At 44.7% G+C, this 13,921-nt stretch overlaps 1 long non-coding RNA gene across 1 annotated transcript; it reads right to left on the bottom strand.

The window, feature by feature from the left end:
• Positions 1-202: 202 nt before the first annotated feature.
• On the bottom strand, positions 203-9,292 carry LOC117522276. Its single transcript, XR_004564189.1, has 3 exons — positions 9,282-9,292; positions 2,835-2,837; positions 203-312 (listed from the first exon to the last, which is right to left on the bottom strand). It is a non-coding gene; the product is annotated as an uncharacterized LOC117522276 (long non-coding RNA).
• Between the last annotated feature and the right edge of the window lie 4,629 nt (positions 9,293-13,921).

Here is a 13,921-nt window from a genome sequence, read left to right as displayed (position 1 = left end):
AGGAACGTTTTCAGCCACATGTGGATATTGTGTTCCAAACTCAGGAGGCTTTATGTGGGTTATTTTTCTTCAGGATCGTATAATGATGAATTCCACAAACAGGCAAGACAATTTATTTACTCTGTGTGTGAATTTTCTCCACATGAGGACCGCGGCTTTCAGCCAATTAATGGACAGCATTGACAGACGTATTTCGACTTATGAGTAAATGACATGAAAGCCTGTAAAAATCCATAAATTAGCCGAATCATTGTTTAAGCCGCAGTGTTCAAAACGTACGAAAAAAGTAGTGGCTTATAGTCTGTAAATTTCCTCAGTGAGACTGGCCGGAATCCTGTATGTAGCAGCTTAGCTTAGCATGGCACGACACCTTGGCACAAACCACAAACATGGCTGGTTCCACAAATTTTGGAGAGGAACCACGCTTTAAGAATTTTCTCCTGGCTACACAAAAGGAAAGGATAAAACCTCTGGTTAGATCCCTCATGCTTTGAAGAACATTCTCACACTGTGCTGGGCTTCGCTTGTGCTGTTTGTACGATACGCACTATATATATAAAAAAAACACTCACTTTTATCCTCAAAATATTAAATTTGGAAAATCTGTCCACCTAAAAACCAACACGAGTCATTTGATTACATCCTTGCAAAATACAAATTTTAACCATTTTGATGTATGCACCATCAAAATCCACAAAAACACTGATTTTACACTGTAAAAAATTACATTTTCTTCCTTTCATTTTAGGGATATGACTTGAGATGATATTACCAAAGTTCATATTCTTCACAGCTTAGGGTTTCTGACCATTTATCAGAGGCAGGTGAAATCATGATAATTTCCCCATGTTGATTACTTAATTTTATGGGTATATGGCACCAAAAATAAAATGAAATGCATCAATATTTCCATAATTCTTTTTTTTTTTTTATTCAACATAGTGAGCTCATTTGACATTTTAAGTTACAGTTGGTTTGACACAACATAAATTCCAGTGGCACCCAAGGATCCGCCAAAGAGAACGAGTACCAAAGACACCCAGCTTTCACCTTTGGTTACTGATTAGAGCTGGAGTCTCACAACCACTCAATCCCTTAAGCTCAGGACTCAGAGACATGATTGTCACTACTAAAATAAGTGAGTGTCTCTACAAGTTAACACTTTCACCACATTCAGATACAGCTGTGTGATGGCTGAGTTGAGTAAGTATACTCTCTAACCACAGGAGGATATGTTTTGTGGTGCCATTAAGATTAATCTTGCTGATTTCAGCAATAATAAGCTGCCAAAATCATATGCTGATCACTTGACTGGAGTTGTCATCTTCCTCTCTTCCATTATTTCTCTCCACTTCACTGTCATGACCAGTACAGGGCAAGGAAAGGAGAAGGAAGAAAGGCTTCCACCATAAACCACAAACTTCCAAGTATCCTCCACCCACATTTGTCATGCTCTACGTCACTATAGTTACAAGTCTTGACTTGTCTCAAGTAAACTATTTAGTCATGCAGAAACACACACACACACACACACACACACACACACACACACACACACACACACACACACACACACACACACACACACACACACACACACACACACACACAAAGTCAATTAGCATTTGCCATAGAACACCAGAACTGGCAGGTGCGCCACTGGTGTCCTGCGCTTTTCACAGATGAGAGCAGGTTCAACCTGAGCACGTGACAGACGTGAAAGGGACTGGAGACACCGTGGAGAATGTGATGATGCCTCAAACATTATTCAGCATGTCCTGTTTGGTGGGTCAGTTATGGTCTGGTGAGGTATATCTCTGGAGGTAGAAATATATTCTCTGTGGCAGCTGTGTGCCTTTTCAGGAGAAGTAAAACCAGTGGGATACGGTTGTGTTGCAAGCTACAGTGGGGTAAAAAAGTGTTAAGTCAGCCCCTGATTGTGCAAGTTCTCTGACTTAGAAAGATGAGGGAGGTCTGTAGTTTTCATCATAGGTACACTTCAACTATGAGATCTCAGACAAAATGAGAAAAAAATCCAGGAAATCAAATTGTAGGATTTTTAAAGAATGTATTTGTAAATTATGGTGGAAAATAAGTATTTGGTCACCCACTAACAAGTAACATTTCTGGCTCTCACAGACCAGTAACTTCTTCTTTAAGAAGCTCTTCTGTCCACCACTCATTACCTGTATTACTGGCACGTGTTTGAACTTGTATCTGTATAAAAGACACCTATCCACAGCCTCAAACAGTCAGACTCCAAACTCAACCATGGCCCAGACCAAAGAGCTGTTGGAGAACACCAGGAAGAAAATTGTAGACCTGCACCAGGCTGGGAAGAGTGAATCTGCAATAGTCAAGCAGGGTGGTGTGAATAAATCAACTGTGGGAGCAATTGTAAGAAAATGGAAGACATACAAGACCATTGATAATCTCCCTTGATCTGGGGCTCCATGCAACATGTCATCCCATGGGGTCAAAATGATCATGATAATGGTGAACAAAAATCCCAGAACTACACAAAGGGAGCTGATGAATGACTTGCAGAGAGCTGGGACCAAAGTAACAAAGGCTACACACTACGCAGAGAGGGACTCAAATCCTGCAGTGTCAGGTGTATCCCCCTGCTTAAGGCAGTACATGTCCAGGCACGTCTGGAGTTTGCCAGAGAGCATTAGGTTGATCCAGAAGAGGATTGGGAGAATATCATGTGGTCAGATGAAACCAAAATAGAACTTTTTAGTAAAAACTCAACTCATTGTGTTTGGAGGAAGAAGAATGCTCAGTCAGTGGGTCAAAGAACCTTTTCATATCGTGCACCCACCCTGTGGAACAGTCTTCCTGCGACCGTGAGGCAGTCGGAGTCCGTGGACATTTTTAAGTCAAGACTGAAAACCTATTTTTATTCTCTTTCTTATGAATAGTTTTTATTTTTTTTAATCAGTTTTATTCTTTTACTTCTGTTTTTAATTATGTATTTGAATTTTTTTATTCATTTTTAATTATTTATCTAAATTTTATGTTGAATTGTTTCATGTAAGGCACCTTGAGACGGCTTTTGCTGTGATTTGGCACATTACAAGCTAATTAAATTAATTAAATTAAAAATGCTGAGTTGCATTCCAAGAACACCTTACCTACTGTGATGCATGGGGTGGAAACATCATGCTTTGGGGTTGTTTTTCTGCAAAGGGGACAGGACGACTGATCTGTGTTAAGGGAAGAATGAACGGGGCCATGTATCATGAGATTTTAAGTCAAAACCTCCTTCCATCAGTGACAGCATTAAAGATGCAACGTGGCTGGGTCTTCCAATATGACAGTGACCCCAAACACACCGCTCGGGAAAAGAAGGAGTGGCTCTGTAAAAAGCATTTCAAGGTCCTGGAGCGGCCTAGCCAGTCTCCAGGCCTCAACCCCATAGAAAAGTTGTGGAGGGAGTTGAAAGTCCGTGTTGCCCAGCAACAGCCCCAAAACATCACTGCTCTAGAGGAGATCTGCATGGAGGAATGGGCCAAAATACCAGCTACAATGTGTGGAAACCTGGTGAAGACTTACAGGAAATGTTTGACCTCTGTCATTGCCAACAAAGATTATGTTACAAATTATTGAACTGAACTTTTGTTATTGACCAAATACTTATTTTCCATCATAATTTACAAATAAATTCTTTAAAAATCCTACAATGTGATTTCCTCGATTTTTTTTCTCATTTTGTCTCTCATAGTTGAAGTGTAGCTATGATGAAAATTACAGACCTCTCTCATCTTTCTAAATAGGGGAACTTGCACAATTAAGGGCTGACTCAATACTTTTTTACCCCACTATATGCATTTATTACTTAGTTTGCCCAGTCTGATTTGTTTCACAGTGTAATCTTCACGTGCCTTAACTAAAGCACTCCCTCTGCTGAATCACCTCTAAATTATTTACACATTATTCACTTTGTGTGTTTTTAGGAATCCGCTAGCTTAGCGCAGCTACTAGCTCTTAGCCGGTTTAGCTTGGCGGCTTCTCCTGTCTCTCCTGCACTTTTCTGCTCTGGGTGTGAAATGTTTAGTTATTCCTCGGCCTCCTTTAGCAGTAATGGTACTTGTAATAAGTGTAGCTTATTCGTAGCTTTGGAGGCCAGGCTGGGCGAATTGGAGACTCGGCTCCGCACTGTGGAAAATTCTACAGCTAGCCAGGCCCCTGTAGTCGGTGCGGACCAAGGTAGCTTAGCCGCCGTTAGTTTCCCTCTGGCAGATCCCGAGCAGCCGGGAAAGCAGGCCGACTGGGTGACTGTGAGGAGGAAGCGTAGTTCTAAACAGAAGCCCCGTGTACACCGCCAACCCGTTCACATCTCTAACCGTTTTTCCCCACTCGACGACACACCCGCCGAGGATCAAACTCTGGTTATTGGTGACTCTGTTTTGAGAAATGTGAAGTTAGCGACACCAGCAACCATAGTCAATTGTCTTCCGGGGGCCAGAGCAGGCGACATTGAAGGAAATTTGAAACTGCTGGCTAAGGCTAAGCGTAAATTTGGTAAGATTGTAATTCAGGTCGGCAGTAATGACACCCGGTTACGCCAATCGGAGGTCACTAAAATTAACATTGAATCGGTGTGTAACTTTGCAAAAACAATGTCGGACTCTGTAGTTTTCTCTGGGCCCCTCCCCAATCAGACCGGGAGTGACATGTTTAGCCGCATGTTTTCCTTGAATTGCTGGCTGTCTGAGTGGTGTCCAAAAAATGAGGTGAGCTTCATAGATAATTGACAAAGCTTCTGGGGAAAACCTGGTCTTGTTAGGAGAGATGGCATCCATCCCACTTTGGATGGAGCAGCTCTCATTTCTAGAAATCTGGCCAATTTTCTTAAATCCTCCAAACCGTGACTATCCAGGGATGGGACCAAGAAGCAGAGTTGTAGTCTTACACACCTCTCTGCAGCTTCTTTCTCCCTGCCATCCCCTCATTACCCCATCCCTGTAGAGACGGTGCCTGCTCCCAGACCACCAATAACCAGCAAAAATCTATTTAAGCATAAAACTTCAAAAAGAAAAAATAATATAGCACCTTCAACTGCACCACAGACTAAAACAGTTTACATGTGGTCTATTAAACATTAGGTCTCTCTCTTCTAAGTCCCTGTTAGTAAATGATATAATAATTGATCAACATATTGATTTATTCTGCCTTACAGAAACCTGGTTACAGCAGGATGAATATGTTAGTTTAAATGAGTCAACACCCCCGAGTCACACTAACTGCCAGAATGCTCGTAGCACGGGCCGAGGCGGAGGATTAGCAGCAATCTTCCATTCCAGCTTATTAATTAATCAAAAACCCAGACAGAGCTTTAATTCATTTGAAAGCTTGACTCTTAGTCTTGTCCATCCAAATTGGAAGTCCCAAAAACCAGTTTTATTTGTTATTATCTATCGTCCACCTGGTCGTTACTGTGAGTTTCTCTGTGAATTTTCAGACCTTTTGTCTGACTTAGTGCTTAGCTCAGATAAGATAATTATAGTGGGCGATTTTAACATCCACACAGATGCTGAGAATGACAGCCTCAACACTGCATTTAATCTATTATTAGACTCAATTGACTTTGCTCAAAATGTAAATGAGTCCACCCACCACTTTAATCATATCTTAGATCTTGTTCTGACTTATGGTATGGAAATTGAAGACTTAACAGTATTCCCTGAAAACTCCCTTCTGTCTGATCATTTCTTAATAACATTTACATTTACTCTGATGGACTACCCAGCAGTGGGGAATAAGTTTCATTACACTAGAAGTCTTTCAGAAAGCGCTGTAACTAGGTTTAAGGATATGATTCCTTCTTTATGTTCTCTAATGCCATATACCAACACAGTGCAGAGTAGCTACCTAAACTCTGTAAGTGAGATAGAGTATGTCGTCAATAGTTTTACATCCTCATTGAAGACAACTTTGGATGCTGTAGCTCCTCTGAAAAAGACAGCCTTAAATCAGAAGTGCCTGACTCCGTGGTATAACTCACAAACTCGCAGCTTAAAGCAGATAACCCGTAAGTTGGAGAGGAAATGGCGTCTCACTAATTTAGAAGATCTTCACTTAGCCTGGAAAAAGAGTCTGTTGCTCTATAAAAAAGCCCTCCGTAAAGCTAGGACATCTTACTACTCATCACTAATTGAAGAAAATAAGAACAACCCCAGGTTTCTTTTCAGCACTGTAGCCAGGCTGACAAAGAGTCAGAGCTCTATTGAGCCGAGTATTCCTTTAACTTTAACTAGTAATGACTTCATGACTTTCTTTGCTAATAAAATTTTAACTATTAGAGAAAAAATTACTCATAACCATCCCAAAGACGTATCGTTATCTTTGGCTGCTTTCAGTGATGCCGGTATTTGGTTAGACTCTTTCTCTCCGATTGTTCTGTCTGAGTTATTTTCATTAGTTACTTCATCCAAACCATCAACATGTCTATTAGACCCCATTCTTACCAGGCTGCTCAAGGAAGCCCTACCATTATTTAATGCTTCGATCTTAAATATGATCAATCTATCTTTATTAGTTGGCTATGTACCACAGGCTTTTGAGGTGGCAGTAATTAAACCATTACTTAAAAAGCCATCACTTGACCCAGCTATCTTAGGTAATTATAGGCCAATCTCCAACCTTCCTTTTCTCTCAAAAATTCCTGAAAGGGTAGTTGTAAAACAGCTAACTGATCATCTGCAGAGGAATGGTCTATTTGAAGAGTTTCAGTCAGGTTTTAGAATTCATCATAGTACAGAACCAGCATTAGTGAAGGTTATAAATGATCTTCTTATGGCCTCAGACAGTGGACTCATCTCTGTGCTTGTTCTGTTAGACCTCAGTGCTGCTTTTGATACTGTTGACCATAAAATTTTATTACAGAGATTAGAGCATGCCATAGGTATTAAAGGCACTGCGCTGTGGTGGTTTGAATCATATTTATCTAATAGATTACAATTTGTTCATGTAAATGGGGAATCTTCTTCACAGACTAAGGTTAATTATGGAGTTCCACAAGGTTCTGTGCTAGGACCAATTTTATTCACTTTATACATGTTTCCCTTAGGCAGTATTATTAGACTGCATTGCTTAAATTTTCATTGTTACACAGATGATACCCAGCTTTATCTATCCATGAAGCCAGAGGACACACACCAATTAGCTAAACTGCAGGATTGTCTTACAGACATAAAGACATGGATGACCTCTAATTTCCTGCTTTTAAAGTCAGATAAAACTGAAGTTATTGTACTTGGCCCCACAAATCTTAGAAACATGGTGTCTAACCAGATCCTTACTCTGTATGGCATTACCCTGACCTCTAGTAATACTGTGAGAAATCTTGGAGTCATTTTTGATCAGGATATGTCATTCAATGCGCATATTAAACAAATATGTAGGACTGCTTTTTTGCATTTACGCAATATCTCTAAAATTAGAAAGGTCTTGTCTCAGAGTGATGCTGAAAAACTAATTCATGCATTTATTTCCTCTAGGCTGGACTATTGTAATTCATTATTATCAGGTTGTCCTAAAAGTTCCCTGAAAAGCCTTCAGTTAATTCAAAATGCTGCAGCTAGAGTACTAACGGGGACTAGAAGGAGAGAGCATATCTCACCCATATTGGCCTCTCTTCATTGGCTTCCTGTTAATTCTAGAATAGAATTTAAAATTCTTCTTCTTACTTATAAGGTTTTGAATAATCAGGTCCCATCTTATCTTAGGGACCTCATAGTACCATATCACCCCAATAGAGCACTTCGCTCTCAGACTGCAAGCTTACTTGTAGTTCCTAGGGTTTGTAAGAGTAGAATGGGAGGCAGAGCCTTCAGCTTTCAGGCTCCTCTCCTGTGGAACCAGCTCCCAATTCAGATCAGGGAGACAGACACCCTCTCTACTTTTAAGATTAGGCTTAAAACTTTCCTTTTTGCTAAAGCTTATAGTTAGGGCTGGATCAGGTGACCCTGAACCATCCCTTAGTTATGCTGCTTTAGACTTAGACTGCTGGGGGGTTCCCATGATGCACTGAGTGTTTCTTTCTCTTTTTGCTCTGTATGCACCACTCTGCATTTAATCATTAGTGATTGATCTCTGCTCCCCTCCACAGCATGTCTTTTTCCTGGTTCTCTCCCTCAGCCCCAACCAGTCCCAGCAGAAGACTGCCCCTCCCTGAGCCTGGTTCTGCTGGAGGTTTTTTTCCTGTTAAAAGGGAGTTTTTCCTTCCCACTGTCGCCAAGTGCTTGCTCACAGGGGGTCGTTTTGACCGTTGGGGTTTTTACGTAATTATTGTATGGCCTTGCCTTACAGTATAAAGCGCCTTGGGGCAACTGTTTGTTGTGATTTGGCGCTATATAAATAAAATTGATTGATTGATTGATTGAGTATTGAATGCATTTTTAATGTTCACTTTATGAGCACTGCCCAAATTGTAATGCAACCAAACAGAATTACACCTGACTGTAAATGTTGGCAAAATGAGGCAAGCGTAATAGTGCAACCCCTATGGTGGTTCATATGCAAAAGGGAGATTTCAAACCAAAACAAAACAATAATAAATGCTAAAGGTGTTTTTGTGGTAGCAGACCATACTCTGTTGTTGAGCGCACAAATGTATGCTGAAAGTAACTGAACCCTGTTAAGACACCTACCTCCCAGTTTTGTTGGACAAAATGTCAAGCAGTTGTGGTTTTTGCTTCCACTGTACGGAAAACCTCCATGACCTCAAAACTGTGGTACATACAAAATTCGATGTTTGTATAAAGTTGCAGTCCTAGCAGGTGGGATTACATCAAGGATCAGCTCCAAACTCTTTCTTGATTGCAGTGGTGATGGACAAATTGATGGATGAGTTCAGACAGGGGTCTCCATACAGTATGAAGTTTGCTGATGTCATTGTGATCTGTAGTGAGAGCTGGGAGCAGTTCCGGATGGAGATATGCTCTAGAGCAGGGGTAGCCAAGTTCGGTCCTCGAGAGCCACCTTCCTGACACTCTTAGTTGTCTCCCTGCTCCAACACACCTGAATCCAATGAAAGGCTCATTAAAAGTCTGCTAACGAGTTTTTATTGGATTCAGGTGTGTTGGAGCAGGGAGACAACTAAGAGTGTCAGGAATGTGGCTCTCGAGGACCGAACTTGGCCACCCCTGCTCTAGAGAGAAGTGTAATGAAAGTCAGTCAACTCAGTTTATTTATATAGTGCCAAATCACAACAAAGCTGGCCTTTATATAGGTAAGGTCTAACCTTACCAACCTCCCTGAGCAAGCACATAAACAGTGGTGAAAAACTCCCTCTGTTGTTTTTGAGGACGAAACATCAAACAGACGAGACTCAGAGGAATGGCCTACTGCTTATGCCATTCTAACAGTTACAGCATTACAAGCAGTTACAAAAAAGAGGATATTCGTGCAAAGTCCATCTTAAGGCCAAGGTCTAGAGTTAGATGGGATGTTTCAGAGTCCTCCGCAGGGTAACAGGCTGTTCTTTACCAGATTTTTAGTATGTAGCACCAGCCTCACCAGGCTTGCATCCCCCCTGCAGTGGCATTTCTGGCAGTCATGATTCTGTGATGCTCCAATTTATTTTCAGTCATGTGGTGCAGGTCACACCCCATCCATTTACCCAGCATGTGGCTCTCAAAATCCCCATTTCTGAGCAGCAATACCTCAGACAGAGGGGGAAAAAAAGCAGAATCAATCTGACAGAACTAACAGCACCCTGAGCATTAGTTTCAATAGCAATAAAACAATAGAGAAACAGAAAGGATACTAATGTAATTGCTAGTGTTCTGTTGAGATAAATCGACAGTTACGTGTGTCGAGATGAGCTCCCCCATCATCATCTAATGACAATATTCTGCTTTAAAGACAGTGTGTACATGCAAATCTTAACTTTATGAAATTAAAAAGGTACTTACTGTATTTTATGTAAAGACAGAACTTATGTGGATTTTTTTTTGGTGCAGTAGCACAACTTGATAGGCGAGGTGTTAAAGCCTAGGGTAGAGAGAGATGTGCACATGCAGGGACACTGGCAGCTTCACTAACAAACCCAAAAAATTTAATATAATGAGACTGAGATCACCACCATTTTTAAGAACACAATTTAAGTGGAGAGGAAAAATCGTTCAGTCAGAGCAAAAATTAGTGCATATGTGGATTGGTGTGGTTACAAGTGCAGTTAGTGAAGATGATGAGTGTGTCTCTCTCGGCATCCGTCCGTCTCGAGAGACTATGGTGTAGACCGTAGTTGGTTCCTCTGCACTTTCTGGAGTGGCTGTGAAGTCTGATCCTTGAATGGCAGTCTCTGCCGCACCTGGCGAAGGCGAAGTGAGTGGGTTTCTGGGGCTCGTGTTGGCGCTCTTTCCGCTTTGCTCTTTTGTCGATGGCGACTGATTTCCGTGTTGCCTCCGAGGCTTTTGTGCCCTGTTTGATAGAAAGACGCCAAGTGGGGCGGTTGTCTGCACAGCTCTCCCACGTCTGGACATCGATGTTGCAGTTTTTCATGTCTCTCTTGCAGATGTCCTTGTAGCGCAGTTTTTGGCGCCCTGTCGTCCTAGAGCCTTCTGCCAGCTCGCCGTAGAGGAGGTCTTTGGGGATGCGGCCTGTGTCCATCCGCCTGACGTGGCAGAGCCAACGGAGCCGTCTCTCGCAAAGCATGGAGTGCAGCACCATGGTGTTGGGGATCATGTCTTGCAGGCACCTCATGTGGAAGCTGTTTAGTTTCCGCTCATGCCTTGCGTAGGTGGTCCATGACTCGCTGTCATAGAGGAGAGTGCTGAGCACGCAGGCCCGCTAGACTCGCATCTTGGTCTTCTCAGTGAGGTTGGAATTGTTCCACACTCGCTGGTTCAGTTTGGCCATGACTGCTGCTGCTTTGGCAATCCTGCTGTTGATTTCTGCGTCGATGGACAGTGTGCTAGAGATGATAGATCCAAGGTAGATGAAGTTGTCGACCACTTCCACGGTGTACCCATCAATGGTGAATGCTGGTGGGAGCTGGGCACCCTGTGCCATGACGTTGGTTTTCTTGAGGCTGATGGTCAGACCAAACTCCTTGCAGGCGAGAGAGAGGTGGCTGACAAGCTGCTGGAGGCCGTCTACTGTGTGTGATGCCAAGGCTGCATTGTCAGCAAACAACATCTCACGAATGAGAACTTTGATGACCTTGGTCTTAGTGCGGAGTCGGGCGATGTTAAAGAGCTTGCCGTCGGACCTGGTATGGATGTAGACACCCTCGCTGCAGTCTTGGGAGGCAAACTGGAGCAGCATGGAGAAAAAGATGCCGAACAGTGTCGGTGCGAGGACACAGCCTTGTTTCACTCCGCTGCTGACTGGAAATGCCTCGGACGTTGCGTCATTGTAGCCGACCGTGCTGTGCATGTTCTCGTGGAATGACATTACCACTGCAAGCAGGTGTGGGGGGCAGCCAATCTTCTGAAGCAGGTTGAAGAGTCCGCTGCGGCTGACCAGATCAAATGCCTTTGTTAGATCGATAAAGGCGATGTAAAGTGGCATCTGCTGCTCCTGACACTTCTCCTGCAGCTGGCGTAGCAAAAAGATCATGTCCACTGTTGATTGACCGGCCCTGAAGCCACACTGGGACTCGGGGAAGGCGCGGGTGGCGAGAGGTTGCAGGCGCGCCAGCGCGACATGGGCAACCGCTTTGCCAACAATGCTGAGGAGGGAGATGCCCCGGTAATTGTTGCAGTCACTGCGGTCTCTTTTGTTCTTATACAGGGTGACGATGTTCGCGTCCCGCATATCCTGGGGGATGTAGCCCTGTTCCCAGAAGAGGCAAAGTAGGTTGTGCAGTGGCTGAAGTAGTGCAGGTTTCCCGCTCTTGAGGACCTCTGGTGGTATGCCATTGCTTCCAGGGGCCTTCCCACAAGCAAGGCAGTCTATGGCTTTGCTTTGCTCTACCACAGTGGGTAGGGTGTCTAGCTCCTCCAAGACCGGCATGTCTGGGATGGCATTGAGAGCAGTGTCTGTAATGACGTTCTGTGTTGCGTACAGTTCCAGGTAGTGCTCGGTCCACCACTGCATCTGCTTCTCCTGGTCGATGATGACTTCGTCCGTCTTGGACTTAAGGGGGCTGTCTTGGTGGGTGCTGGGCCCATTGCCTTCTTTATGCCCTCGTACATCCCTCTCGCGTTCCCTGTGTCAGCGGTGGATTGAATGCTGCTGCAGAGGTTCAGCTAGTAGGTGTTGGCGCAGTGGCGAGGAGTCTGCTGAGCCTCTTTCTTGGCAGTCCTAAGGGCTTGTAGAGTGCCGGGGCTTGGCTTGGATTTCTAAGCCAGGAGGGCTCTCCTTTTTGCTTCGACTGCAGGTTCCATTTCCTCCCAATGGGCCTCAAAGCAGTCGGTGCCTGTCCGCTCTTTCTTCCCGTAGGCAGTGATGGCAGAGTTGTAAACAGCGTCACGAAGGTGGGACCAGTTGGAGTCAATGGTGTCGTCTGCAGGAGTTTTCTCAGCCAGCATTGCTTCCAACTTGCTGACGAACTGCTGGGCTTTTTCTGGATTGCTTGTGCAGCGAGTGTTGATGCGGGGACGACCCTTCTTCCTGGAGTGGTGCAGCTTCTTTGGTGTTACATGCACCTTGCTGGCGATGAGGGCATGATCCGTGTAACAGTCTGCACTATGATAGCTGCGGGTGAGGAGCACACTGGCGAGGTCCGAATGCCTGGTGATGACTAGGTCAAGCTGGTGCCAGTGGCGGGAGCACGGGTGCCTCCAGGACACCTGATGGATCTGCTTGCAGTTGAAGAAGGTGTTAGTCACGCATAAGCCATGAAAGCAGCACAGCTCCAACAGTCTTTGTCCGTTCTCGTTGATTTTTCCCTTCCCGAATCTTCCAAGGCATGTAGGCCAAGCCTCGTGATCAGCTCCAACTCTGGCATTGAAGTCTCCCAGGAGGTAAAGGCCTTCAGCGCTGGGGATCCTAGATATAACTTCATCCAGAGCCTGGTAGAACTGATCTTTCACCTCGGGTGTGGCACAGAGGGTAGGGGCGTACACGCTGATGATGTTGGCGGGGCCTGAGGATGTTGATAGCCAGAGGCTGAGGATCCTCTCTGAGCCTGCTACTGGGGGCTTGATGTAGCCGACGAGAGTGTTCTTCACAGCAAAGCCCACACCATGCTGCCTTGGTTCGTCCAGAGGCTTCCCTTGCCAGTAGAAGGTGTAGTTTGCTTCCCTGATGGTGCCGTTGTCTGCCAGCCATGTTTCCTGTAGGCACGCAATATCGATGTTTAGTCGTGCAAGCTCTTTATCGATGGCTGCGGTCTTCCTTGCATCGTCAATCTGTTGAGGGTCTGTGGAGAGACCGGGACACATTGTCCTGACATTCCAGCTAGCAATGCGGAGTGCAGGGGACTTTTTGTTGTTGTTTTTTTGTTGTGCCTGGTGCAGAAGTTTTTGGCCCACTTGTTGAGGAGGTTCTCTAATCTCCATGCACCCACTGGAGCAGGTGAGCCATGGCGGGACAGCACCTTACTGGCTGGGGGCTGCCCAGCTTAAGGCGGGCGGTAGCTGTCCAATGAGGCGCGATGACCTCTCCCACCATCGGAGGTAACCCCTGGCGCTTGTTTCCTTCGCCAATCGGATTGAGCTTATAACCGGTGACTGCCCCCTCCCGTGTTGTGCCAGCATCTTGCGATGTCGCTGGAGTGACCTCTCCAGTGGGACTACAGTAGCCTGGGCGGGTATGTATGGAGAGTCAGCTGTCGCCCAAGCAGCAAACCCCCCCTCTCCACGCAGCTGGCAGATCCAAGGGAGCGAAAGAATCGATATAGCTTGGCACCAACTGCGTCACAGGAGTTGCCGGTGTTGACGATACAGTGTCAGGCCGCCTTAGGAACTCCAGCTCCTGATTTTCTGTCGGGGTTTACTCCCTTAGCCTTCCCTTGAAAGGGTAT

Source organism: Thalassophryne amazonica, chromosome 12 (assembly GCF_902500255.1).
Source record: "Thalassophryne amazonica chromosome 12, fThaAma1.1, whole genome shotgun sequence".
NCBI classification, from domain to species: domain Eukaryota; kingdom Metazoa; phylum Chordata; class Actinopteri; order Batrachoidiformes; family Batrachoididae; genus Thalassophryne; species Thalassophryne amazonica.
The sequence above is the reverse complement of the archived record's forward strand: the minus strand, read 5'-3'. Positions and strand labels throughout refer to the sequence as shown.